At 41.9% G+C, this 9,208-nt stretch overlaps 1 protein-coding gene across 1 annotated transcript in view; it reads left to right on the top strand.

The window, feature by feature from the left end:
- Nucleotides 1-896: 896 nt before the first annotated feature.
- Nucleotides 897-9,208, top strand: part of CRACD (capping protein inhibiting regulator of actin dynamics) — a 250,404-nt gene continuing 242,092 nt past the window's right edge. The window contains exons 1-2 of the mRNA XM_035004934.1: nucleotides 897-931; nucleotides 1,565-1,656. The gene's annotated coding sequence lies outside the window, so the exon portion shown is untranslated. The remainder of the gene's footprint in view (nucleotides 932-1,564; nucleotides 1,657-9,208) is intronic.

The raw sequence follows: 9,208 nt of genomic DNA, 5'->3' as shown, positions 1-9,208 counted from the left end.
AATGATTGCCGAGTTCCATTGAAAACAGTCATAGCAAAAAGTATGGAGAAAGAGTCTCAGTGTTTCCAGTTAGGCCACAAAATGAAAAGTTAACATATTTTCCTTAAAATATCAAACTCAATCTTTAATTTCATTATGGCTGGGGACAATAATGCCCAACGTCAATGTCACTCTGTTCTGATGTACAGAGGCTCAGCAAAGCAATTTTGAGCCTTTCTATTTCTGCGGGGCATCTTTCAACTTGTTTGACTTCCAGGAGTCCCAGTGCTCGCTCTCACTGCTGGGGCTCTGCGGGGGAAGCTCCCTCTGGAGTCCCGGTGGCTCCCATTAGTCTCTGGCCCGCCCAGGTACCAGGGAGCGGCTTTGCCTGTCGCGGGGTCATGACTGACGGTCCCGGGTTCTGCCCCCACTCGAGCCTCCCTGCGAGCCCCCCCCCCCCCCCCCGCCAGCACCCTTAGACCCCAGGCGTTGGGTGGTCCCTCGAGCCATCCCCTGCAGTGCCGGGAAGGCTTTCATCAATCCCACGCCCTTCGCTCGGCCGGCTCGCGGTGCCTGGGCACCTCCAGGGAGGGGAGCTGTCCGATGCGCGCCCTTCCCGGCGGGCGCGAGAGCTCGGGCGCCCAGTGCCAGGCGGCTGCCGGCGCTTCGGGGCGAAGCCGGGCGGGGCGGCGGCGCGGGTCCGAGCGCCCGAGGCGCCGGCGGGACACGTGACCACGCCGCGCGGGGCTGGGCGCGCAGTGCCGCGCGGTGGCGGCGGCGGGGAGAGCAATGGAGGCCGCGGCCGCCTGATGGGCGGGTGCGCTGCCGGTGCTGCTGTGGAGGCTGCCGGTGCCGCGGGGGAGCCGCCGGCTCGCTCGCGTCCGCCGCCCGCACGGGACCGCCGGTCGCCGTCCAGTCGCTCCGCCAGCCACGGCACCAGGCGGAGACTCAGGTGAGCGCCCTGTCGGCCCGCGGCCGGAGCCAGACAATGGGGGCAGCGGGCGGGCTTCTCCCCTGCGCTCGCGATCCCCCAGGCTGCGCCCCCGCGACGCCCCGGGATTCCCGACCTTGCCCTTGCCCTGGGGACGTGGGCTCGGCGTGGCCGCCCCGGGGACTTTGGGGCGGTGTCCCCGCGGGTACGGTAGGGACCCTCCCCGAGGAACCGGCGCTGGGTGTGCGCCGCTTTGGATCTCACGCGAGGGAACCTGCGGACGAGCTGCGCCCGGGGAACTTGCCGAGAGCGTGGGACCTTCTAATTCCCTTTCTCCTTCCCGCGCAGCGGCATCCTGTCCCGGGGTCCCGGGGTCCCGGGGTCGGGTGCCTGCTGCGGCGGGGGCAGAGCGAGACCTCGCCGTCTGGGATCTCAGACGCCGACCGTGCTCAGCCCTCTCCCCACGCCGGAGCTGCATTGCTTTGTTTAACCTCTGCCAAGCCATTTCGCACAAACTCTTGTTGCCCCAATTCTGATGAGCCACCAGTTTGATGGCTGAGGCAAGACAAAGGTTCTCCCTGTTTACCAAGGGCTGGAGCCGGGAGACTGCACACTGCCAGTGGTGTAAAATGTGTTTTCCTTATCTTCTCCCAGGCGTTCTTGCGATGGTTTTCCTGGTCCTGTAACCGTCATTTCTTGCAGAGGTCTGTAGTGGTGAGATTGGACCTCCTAACCCTACGGATACGGTAGGTGGGGTATGGCTTTTATTCATGGTTATCAGTAAGCAGAAGGGCAGACGTTTACATTTTATGTTTGTTGTTCTCAGAAAAGAGGCATCGTAATGTTTTCTGAATTCTGGATTTTTAAGAAAGAATGTATATATAAAGACATATCGACTCAGTAGGTGGAGGGGAGGGGGGGGGAACCTAGTAACTAGGACCATGTGTTGTGAAATTTTAATATGGTTTTACGAATAATGGCCTGGAAACTGATCTGGTGTAGGTGAGGGAGTGTGAGAATGTTGGGGGTGGTGGTGATGGAGAGGGAGTGGTTAGAATACAAAGGATAAGGCAATTTTAGCAAACGGTTCTTAGTAAATATCTTGTAGCAAATTTCAATTCATTAAGTTGTCAGTAAATCGATGTTCACCTGTAAAAATCACCTATCTTAGTTGTTGAATTATATATAAAATGCCTAACAATTATTTGGTATTGTATGTGACTCGGGAATCCGAATACAACGATCAGTTTTGAGTTATTTTAAAATGTCAACAAGGAAAATACACCTTCACTACTGCCTCCTTTATTCTATGAGAAAACTGAATCCTAGTTCAATATATTCAACAGAAAGTTGCCTGTAAGAAAAGAAATTTCAAAGGCAGGTTTTTAAAAGAAAAATGCATCTTCTGTAGGTGATATGGATTACTTCAACTCAGAAATGGGAAGGGAAAAAATCGTGCTACTAGATTGCCCCTTTCCAGTATTAAAATGTATTTTCTTCAAAACCTTATTTTTACAGTCACCTCTGACACTGAGAAACTTTCACTCTAAAGATTTAGTACTGGGGCGCCTGGGTGGCTCAGTCGTTAAGCGTCTGCCTTTGGCTCAGGTCATGATCCCAGGGGCCTGGGATCAAGCTCCCTGCTCAGCGGGAAGCCTGCTTCTCCCTCTCCCACTCCCCCTGCTTGTGTTCCCTCTCTCGCTGTGTTTCTCTCTCTGTCAAATAAATGGATAAAATCTTAAAAAAAAAAAAAAAGATTTAGTACTTAGCACTAAATTTGGAGTCAAGAAAATAGTAATACTGACTTGACATACTTAGGCATTTGGTGCAGGAAACAAAAGCTACCGTGTATTTTTTTCTAAACTGTAACACACTATAATAAATGTAAGCTATTATTGCTGGATGAAGAAGTATTTTACAAAAATTAATTGAAATTAATATGAAATTCTCCAGGGCAAGGGACAGTTGATAGTCTTTTTTTGTAGTCCACATTTCTAATGTGGCTTATAGTAGGTGTTCAATAAATAGTTACGGAAGGAATGAATTAATGAAAAATAAAAATGGATACAACATGCATGCAGATTGAATTGATTTGCTTCTTTTAGTTTAATGAACAATTACTGAAGGCCTCCTGTGTGTCAAAATTGTGCACAGTGTTTCCACATAGAGTTTATAAAAGCCTGGTGACCTTCCTTTTTTGATCTTTTTTGATGTATGTTTCTATAAAGAATGGGGCCCCTTGGGTGGTATTAATGATCATCTCAGATAACTGCGTAGCACGCTGAAGCATTTCACTTGTTGTATGTACATGTGCTTTCTCACAATGGCCTATGGGAAGGCAGGCCAGATATTATCACTCCTGTTTTGTAGGTGAGGAAATCCAGACACGGTGAGATTAAATGACTTGCCAACTCTTTGCCACTGAAGCAGCAATACCAGGGACAGAAGCTGGATCTCATGCCTAGTGTTTTCACCTCTGAACCACACTGCCTTTTTCAAGATATAGTGTACTCCAGAAAATCACTCTCAAATTAGGCTTCATGAAAGTCAAACTTTTGAATAACTTTTATATAAGGAAAACTTATATTTTACAACCTAGTAGTTACTGAAATGGTTAAATGTGCAAGTTCTAGAGTCAGGTGACTAAATTTGAACCCTGGATTAACAAGTTGCCAGCACTGCATCTTTGGCAAGTGACTAAATATCTCTAAGTCTCAGTTTCCTCATCTGTAAAATGGTGGAAATCATAGTACCTATCTTGGATCAAGTGAAATCAAGGATCAAGTGAAATCATGTATGTGCATAGCACAAACAAAGCATTCAGTGTCAACTAATTATTTTTATTCCCACTATTATAATGTAAAGCAGTGGCTTTTATTTATTTATTTAAAAAAAGATTTTATTTATTTATTTTAGAGCGAGAGAGCGCACGTGCGAGGGGTCGGGAGGAGCAGAGAGGGAAGGAGAAGGAAGGGGAAAGAATCTCAAGCAGACTTCTTGCCAAGCGGGGAGCCCCAGACAGGGCTCCATCTCATGACCCCGAGATCATGCCCCAGCCGAAACCAAGAGTCTGATGTTCAACTGACTAAGCCACCCAGGCGCCCTTAAAGCAGTGGCTTTTAATTTTTTTTTTTTTGGCACAGTAAGAGGTGAATTTTATGTTGCCATCCAGTGTACAGACACATTACAAATATGTTTAAAAGAAATTCATGAATCAAGCTTAAACTTCCTATGTGCAATTCATTCTTATATTTTTATTCTATCTTACTTAAAAATGCTGGTTAAGAACCACTGAATGATTTCAGATTCCATTAATGGGTAGGACCTGAAGTTTGAAAAGCATTCATGTACAGGATGATCAAGTTAAATGAAAGAAAAATCTTTTATTGAATCTTTACATTTTTCCTTTTAATCATCTACATCATTTGGAAGTATTATTAAACTGAAAATAGATTCTTAAATATTTCATAGTAATTACAGTCATTTATTGAGTATCATGATCTAGGTACTGTGCTAAGCAGTCTATTTATATATGTTATCTAATTTAGGGCTCACAACAGCCTGTAATTTGGCCCTGTGTTTCCATTTGATAATTGAGATTAAGACCCAGAGAGGTTTTATTAACTTGCCCAGGGTCATAAAGTTAGTAGAGATGAAGCAAGAACTCATACTGAGTTCTGTTTGACCCCAGAGTTCTCTGCTGTCTTACCCTGTTCCGATATTCTGTCACAGTGACTGCTGTAGATCTATCATTCTTTTTATGTAAATTTGAATGGCAATATCAAGAATTTACCCCTTGTGGTACGTCTTTTGTAGTTTGCTTTGAAAGGACCCATTTGAAGAAAATTTAGTAAAGTAAGAAAACATATTGGGTAGACTAGTAACTCATTTTGACTTTGGCTGTTCTTTGTTGTAAATATTTGGGAATAGCTTCTCGGGTTTTTACGATAGAGTCAATTAATTGGTCAGTTTTATTGAGCACCCAAAGGTTTAATATGTCTTCAAAAGAGACATGAAATAGCTGTGTAACTATGAAAAGACTTCATTACGAATGAATGTCAGCTTTTGTTAAGGCACAAAATGAAGACTTAAGAGCCACAAAGAGTATTTTATAGTATATTGATTTGTCTCAAACTCACTGGGCAGTAAAAGTATTGATTTTGTAAAGTACATATAAGGAAGCACAACTAACCGCCCTATTAAATTTTTTTTTTTAATTTCAGTTCTTTGCAAGTGTTTTTTTTTTTTTTTTAATTTTATTTATTTATTTGACAGAGAGAGAGATAGCGAGAGCAGGAACACAAGCAGGGGGAGTGGGAGAGGGAGAAGCAGACTTCCTGCCGAGCAGGGAGCCCAATGCGGGACTCGATCCCAGGACCCTGGGATCATGACCTGAGCCGAAGGCAGACGCTTAACGACTGAGCCACCCAGGCGCCCTTTGCAAGTGTTTCTTAATTTTTAGCAGTATTTCAATTTTAATTTTTTGGTTTTTGGGACTTTCCTCTTTTAAAACTATCGTCAGGAAGAATTAAAGCATGTTGTAAGGGAATATATTTTATAAATAGTACTTAGAATTTACAAATAGGTGATTTTAAATGACAGTGGAAAAGCAGATTTCACTGTTTCTTTCACACTTGCATCTTCTAGATTCAGACTCTTATAACTGGTCTGCCTATTGCTGTGGACATGTAGGAGTGTACTAACGAGATGATTACTGGGTGCTTAAGTATCTTCTCTACCTTTAAGTATAGGAATATGCTCCTGCTTTTGCATTAGAGTGTCTCTGTGCATGGAGCTTTTAACTTTTAACTCGATGTTTGAACAGTTTATTTGTTGAATTAGGGTGAGTCTTTTCAAATTTGATAATTTTAAAATCAGAGTTTGTGTAGATCATGATATATTAGACAAAGAACAGCAGTTTCATGGTTTATTTGGTTTGAAAATCTGTATGTTTCTGTTCATTAGTCTTCGTTTTCTGTTAAGATTAGATAAAAGTGAATATATTGCTTTATTTATTTTTGGATATCAGATTTCATCCTTAGGTTAGCCCTCAAAAAATTGTTTTGCTACTAGTGAAATGTGTACAGATTTAATAAGCTCACATCTTATGCTTTATTAACATTCCTTTTGTCTAACACGTGACCCTTAGTGAATTGGTATAGTTTCTGAGAGCATCAAGGAACATTCCAGCTATCGAATTGTAATTTGATACTAAACTTGGTTACCATTACATTTTGTACTGTTTTTTTAATTGAAGTATAATTGACATACAATGTTACTAGTTTTAGATGTATAACAAAATGATAGAACTATTACTCTCAGTGTGAAAATTCTTAGAGATAAGAGTACAGTCAATTTAGATGTTTATGCTAGTGGCTTTGAGGCAGATCCATATGCATATATTAGATTTACATACATGTGTGATTTCTACAGATATATGAGAAATGCAAGATTATAAACTCTTATTCCATAAATTTATTTATTTATTTTTATTTATTTATTTTTAAAGATTTTATTTTTATTTGACAGAGAGACAGCGAGAGAGGGAACACAAGCAGGGGGAGTGGGAGAGGGAGAAGCAGGCTCCCCGCAGAGCAGGGAGCCCGATGTGGGGCTCGATCCCAGGACCCTGGGATCATGGGTGGCTTAACCAACTGAGCCACCCAGGCGCCCCTTAATTCATAAATTTAAAAAATTCTTAAGTAACTTTGTGGAAATAAAAAAACAGAGTAAAAACCTTTAAAAGATGTTGAATGTCTTATAGTTATATGTTATCAGAAACATTTAAGAAGCCAAACAGGCCGACCGTGTGTAATAGCTTTTATATTGTAATAAGTTTGCATGTGAAAAGGTGATTCCATTTGAAATGTGAAAATGAAAAGCAGAAATATATCCAATCAGATTTTAAAATCTTCACCAGCTCTTTCGGGTATTTGTAGAATTTTTCAAAAGCGTACTTTAAGGCTTAAGGGGAAATTTCAATAAACTTGCTTCTAAAACTTGTACTATAGTAAATATTAAGTGTTTGAGGAAAAGACACAGAAACTGCATCCCTGAAACACTCTGGGAGATATTTAAATCAGAAGTAGGTACTCAGCTCATTAGAGACAGGTTGTTAGGATGTGAAACAGGTAGCAGCTGCTAGGAGGAATTATTCCCAGTAACAAGAAAGGAATGACAATTTACTAAAAAGGTGTCGGGCTTTTACCAGGGAAGGCAAGAACAATCCACCCCGATGCCCACTGGCCTCCCTGGTGAGGGACTGGCTGGCACTAAGGGGGAAAAAGGGGAACAGGCAGTGGGGGGGATGCAATAGAGAAATTCAGTTATTATTTAAATCTGAGATAAGCTGGATTCAATATGTAATCTGTGAAAATTCTTGTTAACCCACGGTTTATAACTGTTAACCAGTGGTTTCTTCACACAGACATAGAAAGGAAAGGCCATAGTCCTATGATCACTGTTTTGGAAAAGGAAACATCAGTGCACTGAATGCCCTTGACAGAGCCATTTGTGGTCTTAGATAGGGGCCACAGCTGATGTTCTTAGGGAAGCTTGTGACTGATCCAGCAGAGAAGACGCTGCTGGTGAATTCCAGACTGCTTCAATGATGCATGCAGGATTTTCTTCATTTTGAAAAGTTCTTAATAAATATAGAGTGACTTTTTCTCTACCAGTGCGTTGTTGTGACAGACGCAGTGGACTTTCTTGGCACTCTTAGTGATGCAGCTGCCCAGGCATGTTTGTGCTGGGTTAACTGTTTTCTAGAGTTAATGAGGTCAGGGTCACAGGTTCAATTCTTGGGAAGGCCAGTTAGCTTTGCTTTGTTCTCTGATCTCATATTGTACTCTTAACCCAGACTAGCCATCTGGCGAAGGCAGATCATTGAGCACAAAGGGACTAATAAACAAGACAGTGTGAGAGGAGCAGCACGACTCTTCCTAGAACAGTGGATGTTGAGTAATTAGAGAAACAAGCCCAAAAGCATGTGCAAATTGGTTTCATAGCATTATCTTAATATGTGGAAGATAACGTGTTGTCAGTTATTTTTCTTTGTCATTTCTGTTGAATTCTCATTTTAGCAGTTGTTTTTTCCTAGTTAGGATTTTCTAAGAGTCTCATTTATTAAGCAGTTGTACACTTTCCTTGAATGTTCTTAATGTCCCTTTAGGTTTGTAGGATGGTGGCTATGGTAGCGAGAAGAGGGTAAATCTGCAAGTAGTAGATCAAACCACCTACTCTGTTGTTTACAGATCCAACTTCACTGAATTTAACAGGGGAACACTTACAGTTTTTCTGAGTCTCCGATGATGTACGCATCTCTTCTTCCCTTTATTGAAATTACCTCCAATAACAAGAGAAATACCAAAGATCATCTGGATTTGTGCTGTCTCATATGGTCCATGTGGCTGCTGAGTATTTGAAATGTGGCTTGTCCAAAGGGAGATGTGGTGTAGATTTCAAATACTTGATATGAAAAAAGAATGTAAAGTACCTTATTAATAATTTCAAAATAGACTATATGTTGAAATAATATTTTAGCTATGTTAGGTTCAATAAAACATTACTAAAATTAATCTTACCTGTTTCTTTTTACTTTTTTAAATATACCCACTAGAAAATTTAAAACTGCATATGCAGCTCACATTTGTGGCTTGCATTCTACTGGGCAGCACTGTTCTAAACCAGCCCCTCATTTTACAGATGAGAAGGCTAAGGTTCAGAGGTTAAGTAACTGAGCTGAGTTCTTTCCATTGCCTGTAATGTCTTCTTGCTAATAGGTTAGGTGCTCTGGAAGATGGAACTCTTTGAACCATTAGAAGACCATTTAGTGCATGGCAATTATCATTAAGTTGCAAGATCTGTGCTTGAGTCACTGTACATTAGGTGTTACGCCAATTTGTGTGTATGTGCGCGCGCTCATATATAGGAGGGAAAGTTTGTTTATAATGTTGGTGTTTAGACTCAGTTTTAGCTTCCTATGTAGGTCAGAGGTCTTATAGCTTTATTTATTTCTGAGAAAAATGCATTAAGATATTAGACATTAACAGCTGTAACTTGGGTAAATAAGATGGTGCTCATTAAAGAGATACTTCACTATGTATTTCTTATTATAAAAATTTCAGGTAGTTTTGAATGAACCTTGATGGACAAAGCAGCAAGATTTCCAGGCTGTACCCCTTTTGGAAGGAAAAGAGCTAAAGTGAAGAGACATTGCTTACTTAGCCTATGTTCTGAAGAAAGAGCTATGAGCTGTTAGTTATTCTCTCTTAACCATGAATGCTCCTGATGTGCCAG

Source organism: Mirounga leonina, unplaced genomic scaffold, assembly GCF_011800145.1.
Source record: "Mirounga leonina isolate KUSES-001 unplaced genomic scaffold, KU_Mleo_1.0 Mir_129, whole genome shotgun sequence".
NCBI lineage: Eukaryota > Metazoa > Chordata > Mammalia > Carnivora > Phocidae > Mirounga > Mirounga leonina.
Note: the sequence above shows the minus strand (reverse complement) of the source record. Positions and strands in the feature narration are given on the sequence as shown.